Raw genomic sequence first — 11,312 nt, forward strand, 5'->3', positions numbered from 1 at the left:
GTAGAATAGAATCAAAGAATAGAATCATAGAATTGAATCATAGAATAGAATAATTGAATAGAATCATAGAATAGAATCAAAGAATAGAATCATAGAATAGAATCGTAGAATTGAATCATAGAATAGAAACAAAGAATAGAATCAAAGAATAGAATCATAGAATGGAATCATAGAACAGAATCAAAGAATAGAATCAAAGAATAGAATCATAGAATAGAATCAAAGAATAGAATCATAGAATAGAATCATAGAATAGAATCGTAGAATAGAATCAAAGAATAGAATCATCGAATAGAATCATAGAATAGAATCGTAGAATAGAATCAAAGAATCGAATCATAGAATAGAATCATAGAATAGAATCGTAGAATAGAATCAAAGAATAGAATCATAGAATAGAATCATAGAATAGAATCAAAGAATAGAATCATAGAATAGAATCGTAGAATAGAATCAAAGAATAGAATCATAGAATAGAATCATAGAATAGAATCATAGAATAGAATCATAGAATAGAATCGTAGAATAGAATCAAAGAATAGAATCATAGAATAGAATCATAGAATAGAATCAAAGAATAGAATCATAGAATAGAATCATAGAATAGAATCGTAGAATAGAATCAAAGAATCGAATCATAGAATAGAATCGTAGAATAGAATCAAAGAATAGAATCATAGAATAGAATCATAGAATAGAATCAAAGAATGGAATAATTGAAAAGAATCATAGAATAGAATCAAAGAATAGAATCATAGAATAGAATCATAGAATAGAATCATAGAATAGAATCAAAGAATAGAATAATTGAATAGAATCATAGAATAGAATCAAAGAATAGAATCGTAGAATAGAATCAAAGAATAGAATCATAGAATAGAATCAGAGAATCGAATCATAGAATAGAATAATTGAATAGAATCATAGAATAGAGTCATAGAATAGAATCATAGAATCGAATCATAGAATAGAATCGTAGAATAGAATCAAAGAATAGATTCATAGAATAGAATCATAGAATAGAATCATAGAATAGATTCATAGAACAGAATCGTTGAATAGAATCGTATAATAGAATCATAGAATAGAATCATAGAATAGATTCATAGAACAGAATCGTTGAATAGAATCGTATAATAGAATCATAGAATAGAATCATAGAATAGAATCGTAGAACAGAATCGTAGAATAGAATCGTAGAACAGAATTGTAGAATAGAATCGTAGAATAGTATCATAGAATTGAATCATAGATTAGAATCATAGAATAGAATTGTAGAATAGAAACAAAGAATAGAATCATAGAATAGAATCATGAATAGAATCATAGAATTGAATCGTAGAGTAGAATCAAAGAATTGAATCGTAGAACAGAATCATAGAATAGAATCATAGAATAGAATCGTAGGATAGAATCATAGAATAGAATCATAGAATAGAATCAAAGAATAGAATCATAGAATAGAATCGTAGAATTGAATCATAGAATAGAAACAAAGAATAGAATCATAGAATAGAATCATAGAATGGAATCATAGAATAGAATCATAGAATAGAATCATAGAGTAGAATCATAGAAGAGAATAATTGAATATAATCATAGAATAGAATCGTAGAATAGAATCAAAGAATAGAATCATAGAATTGAATCATAGAATAGAATAATTGAATAGAATCATAGAATAGAATCAAAGAATAGAATCATAGAATAGAATCGTAGAATTGAATCATAGAATAGAAACAAAGAATAGAATCATAGAATAGAATCATAGAATGGAATCATAGAACAGAATCAAAGAATAGAATCAAAGAATAGAATCATAGAATAGAATCAAAGAATAGAATCATAGAATAGAATCATAGAATAGAATCGTAGAATAGAATCAAAGAATAGAATCATCGAATAGAATCATAGAATAGAATCGTAGAATAGAATCAAAGAATCGAATCATAGAATAGAATCATAGAATAGAATCGTAGAATAGAATCAAAGAATAGAATCATAGAATAGAATCATAGAATAGAATCAAAGAATAGAATCATAGAATAGAATCGTAGAATAGAATCAAAGAATAGAATCATAGAATAGAATCATAGAATAGAATCATAGAATAGAATCATAGAATAGAATCGTAGAATAGAATCAAAGAATAGAATCATAGAATAGAATCATAGAATAGAATCAAAGAATAGAATCATAGAATAGAATCATAGAATAGAATCGTAGAATAGAATCAAAGAATCGAATCATAGAATAGAATCGTAGAATAGAATCAAAGAATAGAATCATAGAATAGAATCATAGAATAGAATCAAAGAATGGAATAATTGAAAAGAATCATAGAATAGAATCAAAGAATAGAATCATAGAATAGAATCATAGAATAGAATCATAGAATAGAATCAAAGAATAGAATAATTGAATAGAATCATAGAATAGAATCAAAGAATAGAATCGTAGAATAGAATCAAAGAATAGAATCATAGAATAGAATCAGAGAATCGAATCATAGAATAGAATAATTGAATAGAATCATAGAATAGAGTCATAGAATAGAATCATAGAATCGAATCATAGAATAGAATCGTAGAATAGAATCAAAGAATAGATTCATAGAATAGAATCATAGAATAGAATCATAGAATAGATTCATAGAACAGAATCGTTGAATAGAATCGTATAATAGAATCATAGAATAGAATCATAGAATAGATTCATAGAACAGAATCGTTGAATAGAATCGTATAATAGAATCATAGAATAGAATCATAGAATAGAATCGTAGAACAGAATCGTAGAATAGAATCGTAGAACAGAATTGTAGAATAGAATCGTAGAATAGAATCATTGAATAGAATCATAGAATAGATTCATAGAAAGAATCGTAGAATGGAAACGTAGAATGGAATCGTAGAATAGAATCGTAGAATAGAATCATAGAATTGATTCATAGAATGGAATCATAGAATAGAATCGTAGAACAGAATCATAGAATCGAATCATAGAACAGAATCATAGAATAGAATCGTCAAACAGAATCATAGAATAGAATCATAGAATAGAATCGTAGAATAGAATCAAAGAATAGAATCATGGAATAGATTCAAAGAATAGAATCATAGAATAAATTCAAAGAACAGAATCAAAGAATAGAATCATATAATAGAATCAAAGAATAGAATCAAAGAATAGAATCAAAGAATAGAATCATAGAATAGAATCAAAGAATAGAATCATGGAATAGAATAATAGAACAGAATTGTAGAATAGAATCGTAGAATAGAATCAAAGAATAGAATCATAGAACAGAATTATAGATCAGAATTGTACAATAGAATCGTAGAATAGAATCAAAGAATAGAATCAGAGAATAGAATCAAAGAATAGAATCATAGAATCGAATCAAAGAATTGAATCGTAGAATAGAATCATAGAATAGAATCATAGAATAGAATCAAAGAATAGAATCATAGAACAGAATCGTAGAATAGAATCGTAGAATGGAATCAAAGAATAGAATCATGGAATGGAATCAAAGAATAGAATCATAGAATAGAATCAAAGAACAGAATCGTAGAATAGAATCAAAGAATAGAATCATCGAACAGAATCGTAGAATGGAATCAAAGAATAGAATCATAGAATGGAATCAAAGAATAGAATCATAGAATAGAATCAAAGAACAGAATCAGAGAATAGAATCAAAGAATAGAATCATAGAACAGAATCGTAGAATAGAATCGTAGAATAGAATCAAAGAATAGAATCATAGAATAGAATCAAAGAATAGAATCATAGAATAGAATCAAAGAACAGAATCGTAGAATAGAATCAAAGAATAGAATCATCGAACAGAATCAGAGAATAGAATCAAAGAATAGAATCATAGAATAGAATCAAAGAATAGAATCATAGAATAGAATCAATGAACAGAATCGTAGAATAGAATCAAAGAATAGAATCATAGAATAGAATCAAAGAATAGAATAATAGAATAGAATCATAGAATAGAATCATAGAATAGAATCAATGAACAGAATCGTAGAATAGAATCAAAGAATAGAATCATAGAATAGAATCAAAGAATAGAATCATAGAATAGAATCAATGAACAGAATCGTAGAATAGAATCAAAGAATAGAATCATAGAATAGAATCAACGAACAGAATCGTAGAATAGAATCATCGAACAGAATCAGAGAATAGAATCAAAGAATAGAATCAAAGAACAGAATCGTAGAATAGAATCAAAGAATCGAATCATCGAACAGAATCATAGAATAGAATCATAGAATAGAATCATAGAATAGAATCGTCGAATAGAATCATAGAATAGAATCGTAGAATAGAATCAAAGAATAGAATCATGGAATAGATTCAAAGAATAGAATCATAGAATAAAATCAAAGAACAGAATCAAAGAATAGAATCATATAATAGAATCAAAGAATAGAATCAAAGAATAGAATCAAAGAATAGAATCATAGAATAGAATCAAAGAATAGAATCATGGAATAGAATAATAGAACAGAATTGTAGAATAGAATCGTAGAATAGAATCAAAGAATAGAATCATAGAACAGAATTATAGATCAGAATTGTACAATAGAATCGTAGAATAGAATCAAAGAATAGAATCAGAGAATAGAATCAAAGAATAGAATCATAGAATCGAATCAAAGAATTGAATCGTAGAATAGAATCATAGAATAGAATCATAGAATAGAATCAAAGAATAGAATCATAGAACAGAATCGTAGAATAGAATCGTAGAATGGAATCAAAGAATAGAATCATGGAATGGAATCAAAGAATAGAATCATAGAATAGAATCAAAGAACAGAATCGTAGAATAGAATCAAAGAATAGAATCATCGAACAGAATCGTAGAATGGAATCAAAGAATAGAATCATAGAATGGAATCAAAGAATAGAATCATAGAATAGAATCAAAGAACAGAATCAGAGAATAGAATCAAAGAATAGAATCATAGAACAGAATCGTAGAATAGAATCGTAGAATAGAATCAAAGAATAGAATCATAGAATAGAATCAAAGAATAGAATCATAGAATAGAATCAAAGAACAGAATCGTAGAATAGAATCAAAGAATAGAATCATCGAACAGAATCAGAGAATAGAATCAAAGAATAGAATCATAGAATAGAATCAAAGAATAGAATCATAGAATAGAATCAATGAACAGAATCGTAGAATAGAATCAAAGAATAGAATCATAGAATAGAATCAAAGAATAGAATCATAGAATAGAATCAATGAACAGAATCGTAGAATAGAATCAAAGAATAGAATCATAGAATAGAATCAAAGAATAGAATCATAGAATAGAATCAATGAACAGAATCGTAGAATAGAATCAAAGAATAGAATCATAGAATAGAATCAAAGAATAGAATCATAGAATAGAATCAACGAACAGAATCGTAGAATAGAATCATCGAACAGAATCAGAGAATAGAATCAAAGAATAGAATCAAAGAACAGAATCGTAGAATAGAATCAAAGAATCGAATCATCGAACAGAATCATAGAATAGAATCATAGAATAGAATCATAGAATAGAATCGTCAAATAGAATCATAGAATAGAATCATAGAATAGAATCAAAGAATAGAATCATAGAATAGAATCAATGAACAGAATCGTAGAATAGAATCATCGAACAGAATCATAGAATAGAATCAAAGAATAGAATCAAAGAACAGAATCGTAGAATAGAATCAAAGAATCGAATCATCGAACAGAATCATAGAATAGAATCATGGAATAGAATCATAGAATAGAATCGTCGAATAGAATCATAGAATAGAATCATAGAATAGAATCAAAGAATAGAATCATAGAATAGAATCAATGAACAGAATCGTAGAATAGAATCATCGAACAGAATCATAGAATAGAATCAAAGAACAGAATCAAAGAACAGAATCGTAGAATAGAATCAAAGAATCGAATCATCGAACAGAATCATAGAATAGAATCATAGAATAGAATCATGGAATAGATTCAAAGAATAGAATCATAGAATAGAATCATAGAATAGAATCAAAGAATCGAATCATAGAATAGAATCAAAGAATAGAAACATATAATTGAATCATAGATTAGAATCGTAGAATAGAATCGTAGAATAGAATCAAAGAATAGAATCGTAGAATCGAATAATTGAACAGAATTGTAGAATAGAATCATTGAATGGAATCGTAGAATAGAATCAAAGAATAGAATCAAAGAATAGAATCATAGAATAGAATCGTAGAATAGAATCAAAGAATAGAATCATAGAATAGAATCAAAGAATAGAATCGTAGAATAGAATCATAGAATAGAATCGTAGAACAGAATTGTAGAATAGAATCGTATAATAGAATCATAGAATAGAATCATAGAATAGATTCTTAGAACATAATCGTTGAATAGAATCGTATAATAGAATCATAGAATAGATTCATAGAACAGAATTGTAGAATAGAATCGTATAATAGAATCATAGAATAGAATCATAGAATAGATTCATAGAACAGAATCGTTGAATAGAATCGTATAATAGAATCATAGAATAGAATCATAGAATAGAATCGTAGAACAGAATCGTAGAAGAGAATCGTAGAACAGAATTGTAGAATAGAATCGTAGAATAGAATCATTGAATAGAATCATAGAATAGATTCATAGAAAGAATCGTAGAATGGAAACGTAGAATGGAATCGTAGAATAGAATCGTAGAATAGAATCATAGAATTGATTCATAGAATGGAATCATAGAATAGAATCGTAGAACAGAATCATAGAATCGAATCATAGAACAGAATCATAGAATAGAATCGTCGAATAGAATCATAGAATAGAATCATAGAATAGAATCGTAGAATAAAATCAAAGAATAGAATCATGGAATAGATTCAAAGAATAGAATCATAGAATAGAATCATAGAATAGAATCAAAGAATCGAATCATAGAATAGAATCAATGAATCGAAACATATAATTGAATCATAGATTAGAATCGTAGAATAGAATCGTAGAATAGAATCAAAGAATAGAATCGTAGAATCGAATAATTGAACAGAATTGTAGAATAGAATCATTGAATGGAATCGTAGAATAGAATCAAAGAATAGAATCATAGAATAGAATCAAAGAATAGAATCATAGAATAGAATCAAAGAATTGAATCGTAGAATAGAATCATGGAATAGATTCAAAGAATAGAATCATAGAATAGAATCATAGAACAGAATCAAAGAATCGAATCATAGAATAGAATCAAAGAATAGAAACATATAATTGAATCATAGATTAGAATCGTAGAATAGAATCGTAGAATTGAATCAATGAATAGAATCATAGAATCGAATAATTGAACAGAATTGTAGAATAGAATCATTGAATGGAATCGTAGAATAGAATCAAAGAATAGAATCATAGAATAGAATCAAAGAATAGAATCATAGAATAGAATCAAAGAATAGAATCATAGAATAGAATCATAGAATTGAATCAAAGAATAGAATCATAGAATAGAATCAATGAATAGAATCATAGAATAGAATCAAAGAATAGAATCATGGAATAGAATCAAAGAACAGAATCGTAGAATAGAATCAAAGAATAGAATCATCGAACAGAGTCATAGAATAGAATCGTAGAATAGAATCGTGGAATGGAATCAAAGAATGGAATCAAAGAATAGAATCATCGAATAGAATCATAGAATAGAATCGTAGAATAGAATCATAGAATGGAATCATAGAATAGAATCGTAGAATAGAATCATAGAATAGAATCGTAGAATAAAATCAAAGAATAGAATCATTGAATAGAATCAAAGAATAGAATCATGGAATAGAATCAAATAATTGAATCATAGAATAGAATCGTAGAACAGAATCAAAGAATTGAATCGTAGAACAGAATCATAGAATAGAATCATAGAATAGAATCGTAGGATAGAATCATAGAATAGAATCATGGAATAGAATCGTAGAATAGAATCAAAGAATAGAATCAAAGAATAGAATCATAGAATAGAATCGTAGAATAGAATCAAAGAATAGAATCATAGAATAGAATCAAAGAATAGAATCAAAGAATAGAATCATAGAATAGAATCATGGAATAGAATCAAAGAACAGAATCGTAGAATAGAATCAAAGAATAGAATCATCGAACAGAGTCATAGAATAGAATCGTAGAATAGAATCGTGGAATGGAATCAAAGAATGGAATCAAAGAATAGAATCATAGAATAGAATCATAGAATAGAATCGTAGAATAGAATCATAGAATGGAATCAAAGAATAGAATCGTAGAATAAAATCAAAGAATAGAATCATTGAATAGATTCAAAGAATAGAATCATAGAATAGAATCATAGAACAGAATCAAAGAATCGAATCATAGAATAGAATCAAAGAATAGAAACATATAATTAAATCATCGATTAGAATCGTAGAATAGAATCGTAGAATTGAATCAATGAATAGAATCATAGAATCGAATAATTGAACAGAATTGTAGAATAGAATCATTGAATGGAATCGTAGAATAGAATCAAAGAATAGAATCATAGAATAGAATCAAAGAATAGAATCATAGAATAGAATCAAAGAATAGAATCATAGAATAGAATCATAGAATTGAATCATAGCACAGAATCGTAGAATAGAATCAAAGAATAGAATCATGGAATAGAATCAAAGAACAGAATCGTAGAATAGAATCAATGAATAGAATCATAGAATAGAATCAATGAATAGAATCATAGAATAGAATCAAAGAATAGAATCGTAGAATAGAATCAAAGAATAGAATCATCGAAGTGAGTCATAGAATAGAATCGTAGAATAGAATCATAGAATAGAATCGTAGAATAGAATCATAGAATGGAATCAAAGAATAGAATCGTAGAATAGAATCATAGAATAGAATCGTAGAATAAAATCAAAGAATAGAATCATAGAATAGAATCAAAGAATAGAATCATAGAATAGAATCAAAGAATAGAATCATAGAATAGAATCATAGAATTGAATCATAGCACAGAATCGTAGAATAGAATCAAAGAATAGAATCATAGAATAGAATCAAAGAATAGAATCATGGAATAGAATCAAAGAACAGAATCGTAGAATAGAATCAAAGAATAGAATCATAGAATAGAATCAATGAATAGAATCATAGAATAGAATCAAAGAATAGAATCATGGAATAGAATCAAAGAACAGAATCGTAGAATAGAATCAAAGAATAGAATCATCGAACAGAGTCATAGAATAGAATCGTAGAATAGAATCGTGGAATGGAATCAAAGAATGGAATCAAAGAATAGAATCATAGAATAGAATCATAGAATAGAATCGTAGAATAGAATCATAGAATGGAATCAAAGAATAGAATCGTAGAATAGAATCATAGAATAGAATCGTAGAATAAAATCAAAGAATAGAATCATTGAATAGAATCAAAGAATAGAATCATGGAATCGAATCAAATAATTGAATCATAGAATAGAATCGTAGAACAGAATCAAAGAATTGAATCGTAGAACAGAATCATAGAATAGAATCATAGAATAGAATCGTAGGATAGAATCATAGAATAGAGTCATAGAATAGAATCGTAGAATAGAATCGTAGAACAGAATCAAAGAATTGAATCGTAGAACAGAATCATAGAATAGAATCGTAGAATAGAATCAAAGAATAGAATCATAGAATAGAATCAAAGAATAGAATCGTAGAACAGAATTGTAGAATAGAATCGTATAATAGAATCATAGAATAGAATCATAGAATAGATTCATAGAATAGATTCATAGAACAGAATCGTTGAATAGAATCGTATAATAGAATCATAGAATAGATTCATAGAACAGAATTGTAGAATAGAATCGTATAATAGAATCATAGAATAGAATCATAGAATAGATTCATAGAACAGAATCGTTGAATAGAATCGTATAATAGAATCATAGAATAGAATCATAGAATAGAATCGTAGAATAGAATCATAGAATAGATTCATAGAACAGAATCGTTGAATAGAATCGTATAATAGAATCATAGAATAGATTCATAGAACAGAATTGTAGAATAGAATCGTATAATAGAATCATAGAATAGAATCATAGAATAGATTCATAGAACAGAATCGTTGAATAGAATCGTATAATAGAATCATAGAATAGAATCATAGAATAGAATCGTAGAACAGAATCGTAGAATAGAATCGTAGAACAGAATTGTAGAATAGAATCGTAGAATAGAATCATTGAATAGAATCATAGAATAGATTCATAGAAAGAATCGTAGAATGGAAACGAGGAATAGAATCGTAGAACAGAATCATAGAATCGAATCATAGAACAGAATCGTTGAACAGAATTGTAGAATAGAATCATAGAATAGATTCATAGGACAGAATCGTAGAATAATGTGGGAGAGGGCAGGTTAATGTGGGAGAGGGCAGGTTATAGTGGGAGAGGGCAGGTTAATGTTGGAGAGGACTGGTTAATGTGGGAGAGGGCAGGTTAATGTGAGAGAGGACAGGTTAATGTGGGAGAGGGCAGGTTAATGTTGGAGAGGACTGGTTAATATGGGAGAGGGCAGGTTAATGTGGGAGAGGACTGGTTAATGTGGGAGATGGCAGGTTAATGTTGGAGAGGACTGGTTAATGTGAGAGAGGACAGGTTAATGTTGGAGAGGACTGGTTAATGTTGGAGAGGGCAGGTTAATGTGGGAGAGGGCAGGTTAACGTGGGAGAGGGCAGGTTAATGTTGGAGAGGACTGGTTAATGTTGGAGAGGACTGGTTAATGTTGGAGAGGACTGGTTAATGTGGGAGAGGGCAGGTTGTAGTGGGAGAGGGCAGGTTATAGTGGGAGAGGGCAGGTTAATGTTGGAGAGGACTGGTTAATGTGGGAGAGGACTGGTTAATGTGGGAGAGGGCAGGTTATAGTGGGAGAGGGCAGGTTAATGTTGGAGAGGACTGGTTAATGTGGGAGAGGGCAGGTTAATGTGGGAGAGGACTGGTTAATGTGGGAGAGGGCAGGTTATAGTGGGAGAGGGCAGGTTAATGTTGGAGAGGACAGGTTAATGTGGGAGATGGCAGGTTAATGTGGGAGAGGACTGGTTAATGTGGGAGAGGGCAGGTTAATGTGGGAGAGGACTGGTTAATGTGGGAGAGGGCAGGTTAATGTGGGAGAGGGCAGGTTAATGTGGGAGAGGACTGGTTAATGTGGGAGAGGGCAGGTTATAGTGGGAGAGGGCAGGTTAATGTTGGAGAGGACTG

Source organism: Heptranchias perlo, chromosome 41 (genome assembly GCF_035084215.1).
Source record: "Heptranchias perlo isolate sHepPer1 chromosome 41, sHepPer1.hap1, whole genome shotgun sequence".
Taxonomy (NCBI): Eukaryota; Metazoa; Chordata; class Chondrichthyes; order Hexanchiformes; family Hexanchidae; genus Heptranchias; species Heptranchias perlo.